General features: G+C 43.9%; 1 protein-coding gene across 1 annotated transcript in view; it reads left to right on the forward strand.

Moving 5' to 3' along the window:
* The window catches only part of AKAP6 (A-kinase anchoring protein 6), a 405,063-nt gene that overhangs the window by 70,271 nt on the left and 315,013 nt on the right, over positions 1-19,779 (forward strand). The window lies entirely within an intron of this gene.

The raw sequence follows: 19,779 nt of genomic DNA on the forward strand, positions 1-19,779 counted from the left end.
ATTAACCTGAAATCATTTTGAGATCCAGTTGAGATTTTTTGAACTAGAAATACAGATTTTAAAAAGGAATTTTTAGGAAGTCCAGAAGCAGCTTTGAAACTGAAAGCAGCTTGGTTTCTCTCTGCTTTGTGGCCAAGCAGAGACAAAAGGGGATTATCTTGTGAATTGCAGGTTTTCTTTGCCTGGAGGCAGGGTACTTAACTCCTGCAGGGAAATTCACAGTCTTCCAACCCAGAGGTTTTTTTTTTCTTTTCTTCCTAAAAGTAAATAGGGGGTGTGTGCTCTACTCATTTGCCTGGAGACAAAAGTGGCAGGTTTTTTTTTAGGATTTTGATTTTTTTTTGTTTTACAAGGAGCACAGGTTTGAAAAGAAATTTTTTTTTCTTTGGGCTGGGTAAGCAGGTTTCCAAGTAGTTGGAGGTTTTTTGCTTTAATTTGGGCCCAGAGCAGAGACAAGGGAATTGTCTTTTTCTGTAGGCTGACAATCACTATCAGAGAATAGGTATTCTATTCCAGCACAGCAAAATTTTACAGCCAAGTTTTGTTTGTTTATTTCTAAACCTCGGGTGTAAAGTTAGTTAAAAACAGAGAGGTTAGAATGGCCAAATCCTCGGCTCGACTACAGCTGGAATTAGCCAAATTTCAGGCTGAGGAAAAACAAAGGGAACATGAAAGACAGATAGAACTCATGCGGCTGGAGAAGGAGGTACAGGAGGCTGCCCACAAGAGGGAAATGGAGGCAAGGAAGCATGTGGAGGAGATGGAGAGGATAAAGGCCCAGCAGAATATACCAACAAACCCTAGCAATCCTTCTCCAGGTACCACTTCCCATCCCAGAAAGTTCCCCACCTACAAGGCAGGTGATGATACTGAGGCCTTCTTAGAAAACTTCGAAAGGGCCTGCCTTGGGTACAACATCTCTACTGACCAATACATGGTAGAGCTGAGGCCGCAGCTCAGTGGACCCTTAGCTGAGGTGGCAGCTGAAATGCCTAAAGAACATATGAACAAGTATGAACTGTTTAAATCCAAGGCGAGAGTCAGAATGGGGATAACACCCGAGCAGTCTCGTCGGAGGTTCCGAGCCCTAAGGTGGAAACCAGACATGTCATTTACCCGACATGCCTACCACATTGTGAAACATTGGGATGCCTGGATATCAGGAGCAAGTGTTGAATCTCCAGTAAATTTGCCCTTCCTAATGCAAATGGAACAATTCTTAGAGGGTGTTCCTGAGGAAATAGAAAGATACATCCTAGATGGGAAACCCAAAACTGTAATCGAGGCAGGAGAGATTGGAGCCAGATGGGTGGAGGTGGCAGAGAAGAAGAAAACTGGTCGCAGTTGGAGCGGAGACCAGAAGGGACCACCCCAGACCACACCCTATTACCGGGGGCCGCCCAAAGCCCCACCTACCTCCCAAAGAACCCTCCAGACCCCTTATCGTCCCACCACCCCGTTCTCCAGCAACCCACCTCGCCCCGGTGACCCGTCAGCTGGACGATGTTTTAAATGTAACGAGCTGGGGCATGTAAAGGCCAACTGCCCCAAGAACCCCAACAGATTACAGTTCATTGCACCGGAATCACACCAGAGGTCCACAGGCCCAGATACCTCCCAGATACCCTTGGAGCGGAGGGAAACTGTGAGTGTGGGCGGGAAGAAGGTCACCGCGTGGAGGGACACCGGAGCACAAGTGTCAGCTATCCATGCTTCCTTAGTGGACCCCAATTTAATCAACCCAGAGATCCAAGTGACGATTCAACCCTTCAAGTCCAACTCTTTCAATTTGCCTACAGCCAAGTTGCCTGTCCAGTACAAGGGCTGGTCAGGAATGTGGACTTTTGCAGTCTATGATGATTATCCCATCCCCATGCTGTTGGGGGAAGACTTGGCCAATCATGTGAAGCAGGCCAAGAGGGTGGGAATGGTCACCCGCAGCCAGGCTAAACAAGCCGTGAGGCCTAGCTCTGTTCCGGAAACTTCTATCAGGACCCAGTCAGAGGTGATGGACCCGGACCCCAGGCCAATGTCTGCAACAGCAGTAGTGGATCCAGTCCCAGAGACCCAGACGGAACCAGTCCCAGAACCGGAACCAGCCAAACAACCAACACCAGACCCCGTGCCAGCACTGAATCCAGTACTTGCAACCTCAACACCAGAGGGCCCCACCGAACCTGAACTGGCAGCAGCTGATAACCCTACACAAGAGGCTCAGCCGGAGCCTGAATCCCAACATAGTGCACCAGCGGAGAGCGGTTCACAGTCAACAGAAACAGCTCCATCCCCTATATCGCTTCCAGAGGGACCAAGCCTATGTCCCCAATCCAATGAGGAACTGATATCTCCAGCATCAAGGGAACAGTTCCAGACTGAACAGGAAGCAGATGAAAGCCTCCAGAGAGCGTGGACGGCGGCACGGAGCAACCCACCGCCTCTCAGCTCTTCTAATCGATCCAGGTTTGTTGTAGAAAGAGGACTTTTATACAAGGAAACTCTTTCTGGGGGACACCAGGAAGACTGGCATCCTCAGAGACAGTTGGTAGTTCCAACTAAATACCGGGCCAAGCTCTTGAGCTTAGCCCATGATCACCCTAGTGGCCATGCTGGGGTGAACAGGACCAAAGACCGTTTGGGGGGGTCATTCCACTGGGAGGGAATGGGCAAGGATGTTTCTACCTATGTCCAGTCTTGTGAGGTGTGCCAAAGAGTGGGAAAACCCCAAGACCAGGTCAAAGCTCCTCTCCAGCCACTCCCCATCATTGAAGTTCCATTTCAGCGAGTAGCTGTGGATATTCTGGGTCCTTTTCCGAAAAAGACACCCAGAGGAAAGCAGTACATACTGACTTTCATGGATTTTGCCACCCGATGGCCGGAAGCAGTAGCTCTAAGCAACACCAGGGCTAAAAGTGTGTGCCAGGCACTAGCAGACATTTTTGCCAGGGTAGGTTGGCCCTCCGACATCCTCACAGATGCAGGGACTAATTTCCTGGCAGGAACTATGAAAAACCTTTGGGAAGCTCATGGGGTAAATCACTTGGTTGCCACTCCTTACCATCATCAAACAAATGGCATGGTGGAGAAGTTTAATGGAACTTTGGGGGCCATGATACGTAAATTCGTAAATGAGCACTCCAATGATTGGGACCTAGTATTGCAGCAGTTGCTCTTTGCCTACAGAGCTGTACCACATCCCAGTTTAGGGTTTTCCCCATTTGAACTTGTATATGGCCGTGAGGTTAAGGGGCCATTGCAGTTGGTGAAGCAGCAATGGGAGGGATTTACACCTTCTCCAGGAACTAACATTCTGGACTTTGTAACCAACCTACAAAACACCCTCCGAACCTCTTTAGCCCTTGCTAGAGAAAACTTACAGGATGCTCAAAAAGAGCAAAAAGCCTGGTATGATAAACATGCCAGAGAGCGTTCCTTCAAAGTAGGAGACCAGGTCATGGTCTTAAAGGCGCTCCAGGCCCATAAAATGGAAGCATCGTGGGAAGGGCCATTCGTGGTCCAGGAGCGCCTGGGAGCTGTTAATTATCTCATAGCATTCCCCACCTCCAACCGAAAGCCTAAGGTGTATCATATTAATTCTCTAAAGCCCTTTTATTCCAGAGAATTAAAGGTTTGTCAGTTTACAGCCCAGGGAGGAGACGACGCTGAGTGGCCTGAAGGTGTCTATTACGAAGGGAAATGTGCTGGTGGTGTGGAAGAGGTGAACCTCTCCATGACCCTTGGGCGTATGCAGCGACAGCAGATCCAGGAGCTGTGCACTAGCTACGCGCCAACGTTCTCAGCCACCCCAGGACTGACTGAACGGGCATACCACTCCATTGACACAGGTAATGCTCACCCAATTAGGGTCCACCCTTACCGGGTGTCTCCTCAAGCTAAAACTGCTATAGAACGGGAGATCCAGGATATGTTACAGATGGGTGTAATCCGCCCCTCTGAAAGTGCATGGGCATCTCCAGTGGTTCTAGTTCCCAAACCAGATGGGGAAATACTTTTTTGCGTGGACTACCGTAAGCTAAATGCTGTAACTCGCCCAGACAACTATCCAATGCCACGCACAGATGAACTATTAGAGAAACTGGGACGGGCCCAGTTCATCTCTACCTTGGACTTAACCAAGGGGTACTGGCAGGTACCGCTAGATGAATCTGCCAAGGAAAGGTCAGCCTTCATCACACATCTCGGGCTGTATGAATTTAATGTACTCCCTTTCGGGCTGCGAAATGCACCCGCCACTTTCCAAAGACTTGTAGATGGTCTCCTAGCGGGATTAGGAGAATATGCAGTCGCCTACCTTGACGATGTGGCCATATTTTCGGAATCCTGGGCAGACCACCTGGAACATCTACAAAAAGTCCTTGAGTGCATAAGGGTGGCAGGACTAACTGTTAAGGCTAAGAAGTGTCAAATAGGCCTAAACAGAGTGACTTACCTTGGACACCAGGTGGGTCAAGGAACTATCAGCCCCCTACAGGCCAAAGTGGATGCTATCCAAAAGTGGCCTGTCCCAAAGTCAAAGAAACAGGTTCAATCCTTCTTAGGCTTGGCCGGTTATTACAGACGATTTGTACCGCACTACAGCCAAATAGCTGCCCCACTGACAGACCTAACCAAAAAGAAACAGCCAAATGCTGTTCAGTGGACCGGAAAGTGTCAGAAGGCCTTTAACAAGCTTAAAGCGACACTCATGTCTGACCGTGTACTAAGGGCCCCAGACTTTGACAAACCGTTCCTAGTAACCACAGATGCATCCGAGCGTGGTGTGGGAGCAGTTTTAATGCAGAAAGGACCTGATCAAGAATTCCACCCTGTAGTGTTTCTCAGCAAAAAACTGTCTGAGAGGGAAAGCAACTGGTCAGTCACTGAAAAAGAATGTTATGCCATTGTCTACGCTCTGGAAAAGCTACGCCCATATGTTTGGGGATGGCGTTTCCACCTGCAAACCGACCATGCTGCACTAAAGTGGCTTCACACCGTCAAAGAAACTAACAAAAAACTTCTTCGGTGGAGTTTAGCTCTCCAAGATTTTGATTTCGACATCCAACACATCTCAGGAGCTTCTAACAAAGTGGCTGATGCACTCTCCCGTGAAAGTTTCCCAGAATCAACTGGTTAAAATCGTCCTTGAGATGTGGAAAATATTGTTAGTCTTTATGTACTTGGTAGTATATTTAGAGATGCATGTGTCTTATTAACTCTGTTTTCCTAGAGCTCCAGGAAGAAATCCCAGCCAGTGTTTCACCCTAGCTGAGATTTGGGGGGCGTGTCATAAATATAAAGGGAAGGGTAAACCCCTTTGAAATCCCTCCTGGCCAGGGGAAAGCTCCTCTCACCTGTAAAGGGTTAAGAAGCTAAAGGTAACCTCGCTGGCACCTGACCAAAATGACCAATGAGGAGACAAGATACTTTCAAAAGCTGGGAGGAGGGAGAGAAACAAAGGGTCGGTCTGTCTGTAGTCGTCTTGGCCGGGGATAGACCAGGAATGGAGTCTTAGAACTTTTAGTAAGTAATCTAGCTAGGTATGTGTTAGATTATGATTTCTTTAAATGGCTGAGAAAAGAATTGTGCTGAATAGAATAACTATTTCTGTCTGTGTATCTGTTTTGTAACTTAAGGTTTTGCCTAGAGGGGTTCTCTATGTTTTTGAATCTAATTACCCTGTAAGATATCTACCATCCTGATTTTACAGGGGGGATTTCTTTATTTCTATTTACTTCTATTTTTTATTAAAAGTCTTCTTGTAAAACACTGAATGCTTTTTCGTTGTTCTCAGATCCAAGGGTTTGGGTCTGTGTTCACCTATGCAAATTGGTGAGGCCTTTTTACCAAACCTTGTCCAGGAAGTGGGGTGCAAGGTTTTGGGAAGTATTTTGGGGGGAAGGACGCGTCCAAACAGCTCTTCCCCAGTAACCAGTATTAGTTTGGTGGTGGTAGCAGCCAGTCCAAGGTGTAATATTTTGTACCTTGGGGAAGTTTTGACCTAAGCTGGTAAAGATAAGCTTAGGAGGTTTTTCATGCAGGTCCCCACATCTGTACCCTAGAGTTCAGAGTGGGGGAGGAACCGTGACACCATGGTGTGGGGCTAGACTGTCAGTCGTGTGTGAGAGAGATACTCTGTCCCTCTTGCTTGCTATTACAGCACACTGAGCATGGAGGGGCAGAGCTTTGGGGTGTTTCTGAGGGGGTAGGTGTGGGGCAGGCTCTGTCTCCTGGGGCAGAGCAGAATGTAGCAGCCTGCCTGCTTAGTGAATTGTTCCCATTGTCTTTGTAAATTCTCCAAGGAGTATAAAACAGGTTTAAGAGTTTTAAGGCTCCTTTACACTGCCAGAGTGGTGTAAAGGACAGTATGGCCTTATAAATGCTTATGGTGCTTTAGTGATTAGAAGTGGTCTAACTTTTTGGACTACAAAAAAAAACTTCCTATCAAAATATGCTCCATGAACTGTTTGTTACCTTTCTGGAGATGGTCAATAGCCAATATAAATTGTGAGTTTGATTCCCGAGCCCTCACTTGCTCTTCAGTTGTCTATGATATAACACTGAGCATATGACTGCATAGATTTGTTTACTAATAACTAGAAATAAAGGGTCAAACCTAGCTACATTACTATTAGACAAAAGGAGTTTGGGGATTTCCTCCAATGCTCCCCACTCCCACTCTCCATCCATTGTATTGTAGTTTTAATAAATTACCAAAATAATTGAAACCAGCATGATTATATTGCTTTATTCTGACAAATAAAATATGCAGAATTTTAAAATATTGTGCACAGAAATTTTATCTTTTTGGTGCAGAATTTTTAATATTTTGATGCAGAAGTCCTACTTGATACCCTATCCCACCATTCTGTGTTCTCTTTTGATAATTGTAGTTTCTATGACTTTTCCAATCTGAAGCTGAATTAGCAACCATTAGGCATTTGGAAAATATGTACTTATGAAGGTTATAATTTTATTTAATGAATTATCCGTCTGCCTATGAGATTTTCTTTTTGCACTCTGAGTGTATGATTATTCCCATCTTCAAATATGTCAATTTGTTGGAATATGGAAAAAAATCAAAAGGAGAACCTATAAATATTATTTTAACACTGTGCTATCTCTTCAGAATATTCCCGTTTATGTAAATTCAACCCTAAATGTAATCAGTATGTTAATTTGTAAAACTATTAAAGGCTTGATTCGGGGAGCCACTCCTATGGAAGCTGTAGGCACTCAGCATCTTTTGGAAACAAACCCGACATCATTAAGTTTTAATGTTGGGCACTCAAACTAAATGACATAGTTTGATATTGGTTTGTAATATTATATGTAAGGAGAGAAGAAATTACCAAAAAACAACCACCACGCACACCTGAGCCTTTATTTGGTCTTTTGGAAATGTATGTTTGTCTGTATCATTTTTATGTTCCTCTGAGTCCCCCTCCCCCCATTTGGCTGGAAAAGAAAGCAAAAATAAGGATAAAAATTCTCTTTCATGACCTGGAAAGAATTGGAAATGAGGTGAGTGTGTGTTTAGGAATTTCTTGCCTAATTTCTAGACCAAACAGAGTGTCATATATCAAAATATATACATAATATGTTTAATAACCTGCATTTCAAATGCAATATTTTTGTCATTATGGCCATTGAGGCATATATTCAGAAGCACAAGACAATTTCATATGTATTCAGTGGGACTACTTACATGACCAAAGTTATTGTCTGTCTAGACCAAAAGAAGGACAGGAGACATTTGACATGGTTTTACTCAGGCCATAACTTTATTATTAGATGTCTGGGACTACCCAGCAGATGAATGTGTACAGGGCAGGTAACCCCATGTTTATTCCATAATTACCTGGGTGGGGGACTTTCACTATCTCCCCCTCTTTTTCCATCCAGGTCCCTCCAGCAAATCCATTGCCGGGACCTTACCATCCACCCCTCCTTGTAGAAGGGTTAAGGTGGGCTATAAGAATGGGGGGTTGGCTCCCTGCTGTACCAATCATAGCAGTCCCCGCCCCTGTTCATTCCCTTAACAAACAACTTTTTTGAAGTTCTTTTCCAATGCATTTATCCGGTCCTTTCCTTGGAGTACCTGCACTGGACATCCACCCCACATTTACATAATGAGTTGCGACATATAGTCTACTGCCCTTCATGCCATGCATGAGCAGAGCCCTTCCTGAACCCACTGTGGGGAAGGGGAAAAAACCCCACCTGCCCCCAGGCCAATATGGTGGTAAGGGAAAAATTCCTTCCCAGCCCCCGTAAAAAAGGGGTGGCTAGTGGACTGCCCACAGCAGGTCTAGACCAAACCTGGTATTTTACCACCTAAAGGGGAGGGAGAATGGATCCTGCTTCTGCCTGTCCATGTAAAAGGGAGGCTCAGGTGCAGAACTGCCCCTTTTAAATCCCACATTCCTAGGGGATGAGTCAGTGACCACGCTGATCCCTGTTGCAACAGTTTTAATCTCTCCCACCGCCAGCCAAAATGCATCATTCCCTTCATTCTGCCACCGAGCCAAATACCCGCCACTTAACAGTGCAGGGTGGTCATTCACATAAGTGCTTTCAAGGTGATAATTATTTGTACCTATATTTAGTGTGCATACAGTTTCAAAAACAGCCACAAACTAGCTTTTTTAATTTGAGCCATCAGTTTTGCATGCAAAAATCACATTGTTTTACAAAAGACACTTCTTGCACACCAACAGCATTTCCGTATGCATGAGAAGTTTCCTACAATAAAATAAACTAGGATTCAAACCCTCATCCAGAACTGTATTCCTATTTGTGGCTTTGGGAAATTTGAAATATAACTCCCTGGTCACCTTTCAAGGTGATTCTTCCCCACTTGCAAGCATGCGGATGTTTCTGAAAACATGGAAGCACATTTTATTTGGGGTCAGGGTAAGGGGGATGAAAGGAATAAAATAAACAAAAGTAATGCAAGACCCATGTGTGTGTGAGAGAGAAATATATTATACAATAAAATGAGCAAAACCCAGTGACTGGCAGGAGCATGGCCAACAAATCATTCCAATGCATTAATTGTCTGGGTTGTTGTGGTTCAGAAGTCTTAGTCACAAACAATCCCCACCCACCTAAAACACGACTCGTAGGTAAGGCTACGTTTATGTAATGGAGGTCATGGAAGTGACTTCCAGAGACTTCCCTGACAGGTCTCTGTTTTAGCCCCAGGAGCTGACAGCCAGTGGGGCCCTGGCAGGGTTCTGGGGACAGCAGTGACAAGTGACAGTGGGCCCCCTGTAAAGTTCCAGTGACAGGTGACAGACTCCTGAGGGGGCGCTCCTCAGGGTTCCAGTGACAGGCGACAGCCTCGGACTCCTCGGACTTGTTCAATATCTTCATAAATGATCTGGAGGATGGTGTGGATTGCACTCTCAGCAAATTTGCGGATGATACTAAACTGGGAGGAGTGGTAGATACGCTGGAGGGGAGGGATAGGATACAGAAGGACCTAGACAAATTGGAGGATTGGGCCAAAAGAAATCTGATGAGGTTCAATAAGGATAAGTGCAGGGTCCTGCACTTAGGACGGAAGAACCCAATGCACAGCTACAGACTAGGGACCGAATGGCTAGGCAGCAGTTCTGCGGAAAAGGACCTAGGGGTGACAGTGGACGAGAAGCTGGATATGAGTCAGCCGTGTGCCCTTGTTGCCAAGAAGGCCAATGGCATTTTGGGACGTATAAGTAGGGGCATAGCGAGCAGATCGAGGGACGTGATCGTTCCCCTCTATTCGACATTGGTGAGGCCTCATCTGGAGTACTGTGTCCAGTTTTGGGCCCCACACTTCAGGAAGGATGTGGATAAATTGGAGAGAGTCCAGTGAAGGGCAACAAAAATGATTAGGGGACTGGAACACATGACTTATGAGGAGAGGCTGAGGGAGCTGGGATTGTTTAGCCTACAGAAGAGAAGAATGAGGGGGGATTTGATAGCTGCTTTGAACTACCTGAAAGGGGGTTCCAAAGAGGATGGCTCTAGACTGTTCTCAATGGTAGCAGATGACAGAACGAGGAGTAATGGTCTCAAGTTGCAGTGGGGGAGGTTTAGATTGGATATTAGGAAAAACTTTTTCACTAAGAGGGTGGTGAAACACTGGAATGCGTTACCTAGGGAGGTGGTAGAATCTCCTTCCTTAGAGGTTTTTAAGGTCAGGCTTGACAAAGCCCTGGCTGGGATGATTTAACTGGGAATTGGTCCTGCTTTGAGCAGGGGGTTGGACTAGATGACCTTCTAGGGTCCCTTCCAACCCTGATATTCTATGATTCTATGATTCCTCGGACAAGCAGTTGGGGTGTCCCATTTTCTCTTTGGGAAATATGGTCACCCTGCAGCTCCCAGCCACCGCGAGTGGAGGGGGAATCCCACAGCTCCCAGCCGCCACAGTGGTGCTGGAAATCATGGAACCGCAGCAGCAAAAGTCACAGACCAGTCATGGCTTCTGTGAATTTTTGTTTATTGCCCATGACCTGTCCGTGACTTTTGCTAAAAATAACCATGACAAAATCTTAGCCTTACTCGTAGGTTCAGTTAGACCCAGTGGAAGTGAGGCGGGAGCACCATAGGTTGACTCTTCTCTCATTGTCTGCTCCAGTCCAGAGACATTCCCCCCAGGTCCTACTCCAATGGGCAGCTGTCTGGTTCCACTTCTGTGACATCTGTTCTGCTGCTGGCAGTCTGGTCAGGCCCCGTTGTGAAGCTCAGCTTTGTCCCACTGCTGGTTGGAGTACTGTGAAGTCAGCTCTGCATCATCACCACTTGTCAAGTCAGATCTGTGCTACTACTGCTGGTCTGGTCCAATCCTGCAGAGTTCATAATCTCCAGTTGGGAACCAACAGCAGAACAGGACTTTGGACAGAGTGCTTGTGTGATGGCCACACTCATGGCCAGTACCCTGAAGCCCTACAGAGCTAAAAGTATGAGCTGATACAGTTTGAGCCAAGGCCCTGTAGCCAGGGGCTGTGACAACTCCTATCCTTTGTGGATTGGCACAGAGAGGGTCTTGTAACACATACTCACCAGTGGGTTACACCTGTTCTATGGGATAGAGCTCCTGGTCTCTCGTACAGAGCCCACTCCTTAATGAAATTGAATCGTATTCCCAAACTGAAGTCCAACACCTGTAAAGCCAGGGTAATCCACCTACTGCAGGGCATGTCTTACACAATTCCTGTGCCCTGGTATGAGTACAGTAACAATCTGTTATCACTTACATAATCAGAACATAGACAAATTCCAGCTAAATTTAGCCAGCATCATTTGTATGATTTGCCATGCGAATGTTGCTGGCTAGGGCTAACTTTTCCATTCTTTTTTTTAGTGGGATTTAAGTGTTCCATCCCTCTAAGTCTTCTAGCTCTAGAGCTTACACTTGCATCACAAATTTTGTCATTACAGATGTAGCTGAGATTGCACCAAAACACATGCATTCTTCCAATTGTGTGTGTGTGTGTGTGTGTGTGTGTGTAGGGAAGGAATTGCATGCAAAAGCATATATATGTATACACACATAGGCGCCAACTTCTCCTGGCGCTGGTGGGTGCTCATGCCCCCCAGCCCTGCCCCAACTCAGACCCCTCCCTATCCTTATTGGACTCCTTCCCCAAATCCCCGCCCTGGCCCTGCCTCTTCCCCACCTCCTCCCCTGAGCGTGCCATGTTCCCACTCCTCCCCCTCACTCCCACAGCTTGTTACGCCACAAAACAGGTGTTCCATGGTGGCAAGCACTTGCAGGAGAAGCGGGGACAGCGTGCTCAGAGGAGGAGGTGGAGGTGGAAGTGAGCTGGGGCGGGGCACTTGGCTGCCGGTGGGTGCAGAGCACCCACCAATTTTTCCCCATGGATGCTTCAGCCCCAGAGCACCCATGGAGTTGGCACCTATGTATACACACACGCTCACATCTTGTGCAGATCACCTTGTTGTGTGAGTCTTTGAAAACTAGGTCTTGCATGATTAAAGGTAGGCGGAATATTTTAAAGCGGTTAGCTGTATTTTTCTCAAAAGGAAGTTCTGATTGATAGCAACTGTGAACAAATTGCTTTCACAGACAGTTGCAAATAGCTAATTGTCTCCTTGTTCTGCAGCAGGAATGAGTTATTCTTGATAGCAAAGAAAAGATATTAAGAAAATGCCTCATCTGTGACTGAAGTCTCCAGCTTTCTGACTTATTGTCTGATGACATTCTTTAGATGTTAAATTATGAAGTCTGGATTTTCTGTGGCGTGAATGAGACAATAAAACAGGAAATCAAAGGCGTGAGTCTGTGAAGTCACCATCCCAGTTTTACCCTGATGGTGATTTTTTTTTTAACAAAGCTGCTGCCACAGCTTTTCCCTTCAGTCTTTCTGTTGATTGTTAGGCTGGTGATAGATGAGCTCAGGCCCCTTCAAATTAGTGACAGATATCCACCGGAGCCTTACGCCGGATTGGGGTGATCTTTGGTACACTTTTTAGCATGTGTGTAGGTTTTTATTGTTTTAATATGTTTTCTCTGTCATGCTTTTACCTTAAAAATACATATGCGTGCTTAGAAGGAGCTGAGTGGTAACTTATAACTGCGGGTGATATATTAGTCATAGCTTTCATAGAGAAAGAAAAGCACAGACACTGGTCTTTTAAGGCAGTATGGCTTGCTAGGGATAGCACAGTGTAAGGAAGGGAGCTGAGTAGCCTTAAAATCCCTTATCTGGGGAGAATGAGACTCAAGTCTCTGCGCCAGAGAGATGATGGCCTGGAGCTGTAAGCCTAAAGTGGGTGGGGTTGGTGGTCCACAGATATAAGTGCCCTGAAACTATGACAAAGGCCTTGTTTAAAGTTAGTGCACAGTGTAGGGACATTTTAGTGACCAGCAGCAGGGACCACACAGACAGTTAGTGTGTGGCACCCTAGAACACTGTAGATTTGCACACCAGCTTGCTGTGCACTAACTGCTCATTTAGACGTGACCTAACGTACAACCAAAATAGCTGTAAAATGTTCCGGAACCTTTTGTATACTTATCTTCATCACTAATGCATCCCAGAAAACTATCAAGGAGCAATATTACTGCTTTTTCTTTCTGGAGCACCTTTCATCTGAGGATCTCACTATAGAACATTATCTGCTCATCTTTATATCATGAGTGCAGGTTACTTTGAAGGAGGGATATGAGAGCATAGTATGATCTTAGCATCACAGATGTTGAAAACTTCTCCTACATCTCCTGGATTTATTTTGGCCCCGTGTTATGTTGGTGGGAATTACATTTCTTGGAAGTCCTGGGCAGGATTCCCATTAACGTCATACAGTTTATAATTTGACTTTTTAAAAACCCCTCATATTATGAACCAATTTTTGCTGCATCTGTGCAAATTACAGACTATTGCAAGTCCAGTTTGAAATATCACTACAGGTATCTGTGATACCTCTGAACTGAAGCCTGATTTTATCACCTTCCAAACTGAAAGGCTTTTTATCCTTTTCCATTGGAGAAGGTTTTGGAACCCAGGAGGCCACCTCCTGCCAGTAGGACAATCTTTATTTTGGAATTTCCACCACCTGATTATTTAATTGTTTCTGTACTTGATAGCTGGCAAGTGGAAATCAAGCTGTGATTGTAGTTTACATACTGATATTGGCCACTTGTGCAAGGAGATCCTATATGGCTTAGACTGGGGCGGGGGACAAATGCAACATGCCACTATACATTTAAGTATTGACAACACTTGGGAGTGGAAACTAGGACAAAAAAACCCTCAAGGTAGATATTAAAGGATGCTGATGTACTGCTAGGATAATGTGAAGCCACTAATTTGTGTAAGCCCATTTTAAAATTAATCTTTTCTCTCCATGTTGTCTTTCACTCACTCTTCTCTACAGAGCAAGGTGAGGAGGAGGAGTCGTCTCCGTTGAGAGAGACATGGGTCGGAAAAATAGTTACTAAAATCAACCGGTCCAGCTTCCTGTGAACATTGTTGTTTCAAATCTTTCTTCAATGTGAATGCATACTGTAGAGTAGAAATTGCTTCATCTGTTGTAAGAGCTAATTAATATTCTCAATTTCTGGTTTTTCTCCTTGCCTTTCCCCAAGTGGGAGTGTAAAATGATATGAACTTTGAGTGTATATATTGAATATACTATTTCATGCACAGCTTCATTGTACCATATGGTACTTAGGTCCCACATAAAGAAGAGTTGAGATTTCTTGATGAGTAGTTACAGGTTCCCTTCCCCACATGGGTTTCATAGGCACTGGCAAAATGTGACACTGTCCAAACTTTTCTCATTGAGGTGGGAAAATAAAAGTTACCTCTTCCTGAATTACTCTTTTCTAGGATTATTCCAGTTAATATTAGATAAAAACTATTTTTTTCTTTTTAATTGTAAGTGAACTTGGTGCTGGTGAAAGATGCTGGCTTTGAGACCCCAGGAGGTTTGAATGGCTATTGATCTGTGGAGCTACCAATACAATTTGGGCACTGGAAGTGCAAGCATGGCTCATACTGCCCTGCTTGTGTTCATCAATACTCGTCTAGGAGCAAATGGTCTAGTCAATCCTTAGACCCTGCTGAAATTGCCAACAAGGGTGTTAACTATTGAAATGATGACTTTAGTGAGGTGGGCCAATACTTAGACCACCAACCTTATTTCATCCAGACCACTGTGACCATAGTGATTTGGGGATAGAATGAAGGGGGATGGATTTGCACTGGTGAGTTTGAAACCCCAGTTTGCACTATAAATGTCCTGCAGTATTCAGTTCCCATTCCCTATGGAGGTCCTTAGCCATGGAGCAGATCACTCAGTCCTAGAAGGAAGGGAGTGAGTGATCAGGGCCTAGGAAGATGGGAAGGATGGCCGGGAAATGCCTGTGTGGAAAGGAAGTGGCGGGATAAAGTAGGTCTATGTGAACAGTGTGACCTATAGGGATCTAGCCAGGGCAAAGTGTGAACTACATCTTGGTTTGTGAAGGCAATTTTATTTCAAGACTTCCAGCTTCTACTGTAACCTCCATTTTGGAGAGTAACACTTATGATGTGTTGCATCTCCATCATGGATTAGAGCATCAGTTTTTTGTAGTTGAATAACTGTGTCTGAGAAGCTGGCGCAGAGCAATCTAGAGCTATCAACATTGAACAACTATTTCCTACTTGAACAATGGGCCTTCTACTTATAGGGCCATTGAGTTTTGAATGACACGCTGCACAGAAGCTGACTGGGAGAGCTGAAACCTGGAACTTCCTCACCTCAAAGCACATGGGCGAAAAGGGGACAGACACGGTTTTAACAGATGGATGCTTCTCTAAGCAAAGGGCCAAATCACTGCAACATTTAAGAACTCCAGGCTTAGAGTGGCAGGAAGGGTGGCCTAGCCTAAGGACACTGTCCAAAACCAGAGCTGTCGGGGTTGTGGGGAGGTGAGATCAGACTCTGGGTGCTGCATTCAGGACTGTGTTGTTTTTCAAAGATCCATAACTCTTGAGTGTGCTTTCTTTAAGAGTAAAATGACTGTTGTAAAGAAACTTTTGTTCGAAGCCTGTGGTCCTTGCTTCCATGCCAACTTGTCCCTGAAAGGGCTAATCAAGAAACCACAGCTTTCACAGGCAGGTGAACTCTGGGGCAACTTGTCTAAGCAGCTGAGAGCCTGAGAAGGCTGAGGCTGTTGGTTCCAGGGTCTTAGATATGGGGATCTGCAGTCTGGATGCCCTAAGGAAGGGTGCAGACATGAGATCTGCACCTGGAAGTGGGTCTCAGAGACCCAGAGATAGGAACATGACCAGTCACTTCCCAGATCCAGGGGTGTTTAGAAGCATGTGGGATCTAGGAATCAAGTTCACTCACAACAGGTTGATGACCATCCAGAGTGGGGGGCTGGCCCAAGTTGTGACAAAGAGCAACAGTGGAAGCCGTGAAGATATGGCCCTAAACTGATGTTTTCTGATTGCACTAGAACCTGGATTTACCCAGATTTACTCAATTAATTTATTGTTTAGTCCTAGTGAGAATAAGGGATTATTCGCCTTGTGAGTATAAACTTTTCATGTTCCGCAAGCAACAACGGGAGATTGTAGATGTCAAAGTGCATGGCAGGTCGTTTCAGATTTCTTAATACCTGATTTGCAGGCATAATCCGGTACTTAACATCTAGGGTGAGATTTTCACAAGAACTCAGTATTGCCTTCTCTTTGCTCCCCTTTAAGTCCTTGGGAATTTTACTGTTGATTTAATGGAAGGCAAGTGAGGCCAATTTTTAGTGGTTTTGAAAATTCCAAGTGTAAATAACATTATTGTTACTGCTTGATACTGGAATTACTGGGTTTAATTCTTTGGCCTATGTTATGCAGGAGGTCAGACTAGATAATCTTATTAGTTCCTTCTAGCATTAAAATCTGTTAAAATCCACAAATCTATTAAATTGCAGGCATGAAATGGAGTCACCATTAAGGCCGAATTTAAAATTTTGACCCCTCTCTTCAGTTCAGTTATTCTGTCCAATCTGTTGTGGTAAATTCAATTTATTTCACAGTGCTTCTAAATTTTTAATTTTCTATGTGCTGCAGAATTTGGTATTGAAACACATATCTACTGTAGAGTTTGTCAGGGGAAAGGTGGAGGTTTTAACATTTGCATAGAGGCTAGTTGGGGCTTTTGATGCTAGGAAGGTATAGGAGACAGTTTTGTGTGGGATAAACACATTGGCTGGATATTAAAACGAACAGCACTGAGCTAGTTAATTCTGTTGTTGCCGAAACTTGCATCATTAGATTTCAAAGTCAGCAACCTGGCATAGTTATTTAATGAATTACTTTCAGCCTTTTTTTGACCACTGTGGAGAAGAAAATGAATTGTTTTCCTGATAGATAGGTGGCCATATAATGCTTGCAGCTGATTTTAACAATATGTGACAGTGAGAAAAAAAAAATGTAGAGCTCATTAACATTCACTCAACCCAGTGTCTGCACCACTGATCAATGCTTGGACCAATGTATGACTTAAAATACTTAATGAATCTTTGTTTGACAGGAACCAGCTGCTGTTGCAGGAAAACATGGATGATCTGATGGCTGACTGAATGAATTTGTGTTGTATTTTATAAACAAGGAGAATCTGAATAATCAGAGGGCAAAATGAGTGAGAGAAGACTTTTGATGATTGATTGAACGATATTATGGCTGACACGCAAATTCTATGCTTTGCATGAAAGTGTCAGCGTCTGAGTGGAAAACTAGGAGAAAAGGGGATTGCCTATGTGATTGTGGAAGGTAATCAGCCTTCTGTTAGGCTTAATGCACTTAGTAAAGGGATATATGTGTGCACGTGCACACACACACACATATATAAGAGTAGTCCTAGTCCAGAATGATAAGTCCCTGCTTACTTCAGTTCAGGAGTTCCTGTTAATCAGATTCTGTGCCCTATAAAGGGAGTCAGAATGAAAAAAAGGAAAATGACAAATTTAGCCCCAAATGTATTGTTTAACATAATCATTTCAAACCCCACCCCCCAAATGGTTTTATACAGTAGATATCACAGCTTTATATGGTGCACTCTTCTTTTTTGTATCTGGGCCTTTTTCCAGCATGTGAAATATTTTGGATCAGATGTAATATACATCAACTACAATATTAGCAGGATATTGGAACTGAAACGGTCTCCAAATAGTTGGAGTTTGAAAGGGCACCTTCCCAACTGAGAAACAAGAATGCTTTAGCTTTGATTGGCTTCGTGCAATAGTGCATTAACAGGCTATCATGAATGATTGAACTATGCAGTTATAAAGTTGCTTAGTTAGTTAGGAACACAAAAGCTTCTGGACCTTGCCTGTAAGTGCTTAGCATACCAAAAAAAAAGAACTACTTTTGATAGCAATACTGATTCTGGCAAGTGTTCTGGTTCTCAAATTGCTTAAAACAGCTTGATTGGCAAAGTTTTTGCTGTGATTGGCGACTCTTTGGTGGTTATTATTTAGTATGGTGCCTGTAGAGCTATGTAACAACACTGTTCTTCAGCAAGAACTTTGAGTTTCCTTTCAAATCAAATATACACATGTGAATCAAGGTCATACTGACAGTATTTTGGCAGGACATTTTATAGGTTGATGCAGGCATAGCCTTGGAGTTATTTTGCTTCACAACAATTGGAGAAATCAGAGCTAATGGGGGAAGGGAAAGACAGTGGAGTTTAAGGGTCCTAGATTGATATTAAGGATAACAGTGCAATGAGTACATTACTTTGATGCCAATTCTCTGAGAGAGAGCAAGAGATACTTTCAGCTTTCTTTTGTGGCTATATAGATGGATTGTGAGGCATTTTGATCTGCCAAGAAACAATATAATGAATCATGTGTACTAGTGTTCAGCTTCAGTAATTTCTGTCTGCAACAGGGCCTCCTTTCAAGCATTGTGAGCTTTTAGAAAGAGAGAGCATCCCCAGGCCCTGTTAATGAGAATCCATGGTATATTTTATGTTTGTATGAAATCTGTTACAAGTACATGGGAAAAACGAAGTGATATATTTAACACTGTCTTATTTGTGGAAAGAAAAGGATTTGATGGACTTTAACACCACTAGAATAATGGTGCTGTTAGCTACAATGCTGGAGAAGCCAGACTGTAGGGTCAAGTGTATGGGGACAAAAAGCAGGTCAGTCAGTTCCTAAAGGCTGCTGATTACAAATTCTTTCCCTGCAGCTGGAGGTGCACTCTGCATGCAGCATGGTTTAGCTTTTGTTTGTTTCAGTGGAATCATGCTTTAATTTTTTGATTATTGCTCTAATGCTGTTACTGGAGATGAACCACAATAAAAATAAATAATAAAAAAAAACAACCTTCCAGAATCTGCATGGAGAACTAGTTGTATGTGGAACAGCCATTAGGCCTGTGCTGCATTTCCAGTGCACCTGCATCATTTAATGAAGAAGGAGTAACTAATTTGGCTAGAAGGCATGCTTATTTGGTAATGGTAAACTTAGAGAAATATGGATACAGTGGACACCATCAAAATTTCACTGGTCAGGAGGAAATAACATTGAGAGAGTGCTCAAAGTAATAATTGTGTTGTCTGTTAAAAACAGTTATTCTGATACAGTATAAATTAGAGTTAGAATTTTTCAAATGGAAAGATTTGTCTAACAAAATGCACTTTTGAGTGTTTAAGCTGAAGATTTTGTAAAGAACAGAAATGGATTTGAAGTGATCAGCATTTTGAGGATATATTTGTAACTATTTTCATAAATCTTGCTGCAATGCTGCTAAAATATGTATGATTTAATTTCTGAATGGGTAAAAGGGAATTTGAATTAAAAGTTGTACTGTAACTCAGAGCTCTGACAATCTTCTTTGGTTCTCTCTCCCTGATTTTATCAGCTGTTTTAAAATCAACCTAGTTAAATATTTACTAAGCTAGTGGCCGCTGCAAATTCAGATGTATGCATGGCTGATGATTACACAGAATGTGGCTTAGTAAAATAGTGGTAGCGTGGGAGATAGAAGCAAAATAGCATAGATGGTATGTTTTCTGGCCTGACTGCCTACCAAAACTTTACCGCATCATTCGGGTTGTAGAGGAAATGGACTGGACCATTGTTATGGTTGATACTTTGGTACTCTGACTGCATGTCGTGGGAGTGTCTTGATGCCCTGAGCTCCACATTAAATGCTCAAGCACCACAATTCAGTGTTTTGAAGCGAGATAAAGCTGCTTACCCATTCTAAACTGAAGACCTATGCTCTGAACTGCAATCCTCACTCGGGAAAAATTTAAGGTGGAGAA

This window comes from Lepidochelys kempii, chromosome 6, assembly GCF_965140265.1.
Source record: "Lepidochelys kempii isolate rLepKem1 chromosome 6, rLepKem1.hap2, whole genome shotgun sequence".
NCBI lineage: Eukaryota > Metazoa > Chordata > Testudines > Cheloniidae > Lepidochelys > Lepidochelys kempii.